The 1,798-nt window shown below is 36.2% G+C and overlaps 1 non-coding gene across 1 annotated transcript; it reads right to left on the bottom strand.

The window, feature by feature from the left end:
• Positions 1–328: 328 nt before the first annotated feature.
• Positions 329–400, bottom strand: trnat-cgu. The gene has a single exon. It is a non-coding gene; the product is annotated as a tRNA-Thr (tRNA).
• Between the last annotated feature and the right edge of the window lie 1,398 nt (positions 401–1,798).

The raw sequence follows: 1,798 nt of genomic DNA on the forward strand, positions 1-1,798 counted from the left end.
CTTAGCGTAGACTATGAGCTCAGATAACTATATGGGGTCTCAACCTGCAACCTTCTGAACCAGAAGTGAGAATGTTAGCAATTCAGCGAAGATAATAATAATAAACCTTGCAGTTGATACAGAGCTTTTCACATCTTCTAGATGTCTCAAAGCACTTCACAGAATGTACTGTAAATTGAATTGACTATATTTGTGGGCGAAACGCAGCACCCAGTTGCGTACAGAGGTGTCCCACAAACAGTCGTGGGTTGAGTGACCAACTTATTATTGTTTTTTTTCTTGAGGAATTATTATCAGGCGTGTGGAGTAAGGAAACTTGCCCAACGTTTCGCCCTGCCGGGAATCGAACCCAGGTCTCTCGCTTACGAGGCGAGTGCTCTGACCACTGAGCTATAGGACTCCAAGATGACAATCTAAGATGACACTTAGATTATAAATCATGGACAGTAATGAGGCAAAAAACATGCAAGGCACAATACCAAATATTAATACTACAAAGAGATGCTAAAAAAAAGGTTGCTTAAAAGTGTAACACCAAAAATGTTCTTTGGGGGTACCAAATCTTGATTTACTGTATATACTATATAATAAGAAATCTGTGACCAAGATATTATTTAGACCAAAAAATAGAGGTTCCCATGAATAAGGAAAATTGTGTTCTCAGATAAATTCACTGACGAGTTAGCATTTAAATTATAATAGATTCAAATTTGGCTTTACCTGCACCTATGGCATATGTCAGCTTCGTGTGATAGAAACTGTCTTCCAAATTTTTCCCAGAATTGGCAAGCGTTGATACTGGGATAAGGGTAGGCAGAAGAAAGCAGTTGTGAGATATATACAGTCAAATATTAAAGGCAAACACTACATGAGAAATAAAAACATAAGAATATCTAAGATAGGAAAGGACTTTGCAGCTCAAACAATCTAAACCTTTTGATAGTTCTGAACCTCGAATATAGTACCTGTCTTCTCACCACTTCCCTTAATCCTTTCTCTTTCCAGAAACATTGCCTTTTGAATACATTTATACTGTCTGTTTCAATGGACCTCTCTGGTGACTTATAATAATACTTGCATTTGATATAGCATCTTATCCCTCAAACAGTCATGGATTGAGATCCAATTAATTGGATTCCTGAAGTCTATCGTTGTTCAATTTTGTTTCTGTCTGAAAACATATTGTACTGTATAAGAATGTTTGATTTATTCTTAACTTACTATTTTTTAACTTGTGTCTCCTGGGGATTGAAAACTTCACCAAATGTATAATTTGCTTGTGTCTTGCCCATCGTACTAATCCGTCTTGACAACCCCTTTTATAATCTAGAAAACTTCTATCATGTCTCCTCTTTTACCAAAGGAATAAGTGAAATTTCCTTAACCTTCTCTCATTGCTTCGATTACTTTAATTAACATTAGATTGTGCAGAAATTGAAAAAGAATTTAATTCAGTTTTAACTTTGATGGCAGTTTTCTGTAGTTTTTAAACAATCTACAGAAAACTGTCTTTAAAACAGCTTGAAAATTAAGATTATTTAAGAATAAGCCAAATATCATATCAAGCTACAGGTGACAGGTGAAGGGCAAACACAGTGGAAAGTGGACTTGCAAGCCATAAAAAAGAGCTATTGGAGTCTGATGTGCAATATTCCCCTCAATCCATGGGCTCTGTTCCAGAAGTACATTGCACCTGAGCAAAGTTCCCATAGGACAGAGTGACGGATTCCTGGAAGCGGTTCCATTTTGCATTACTTAATTTCTTATTCAGGAATCCTGTTAAGAAATATGCCAATTA

Source organism: Callorhinchus milii, unplaced genomic scaffold (assembly GCF_018977255.1).
Source record: "Callorhinchus milii isolate IMCB2004 unplaced genomic scaffold, IMCB_Cmil_1.0 Scaffold3, whole genome shotgun sequence".
NCBI classification, from domain to species: domain Eukaryota; kingdom Metazoa; phylum Chordata; class Chondrichthyes; order Chimaeriformes; family Callorhinchidae; genus Callorhinchus; species Callorhinchus milii.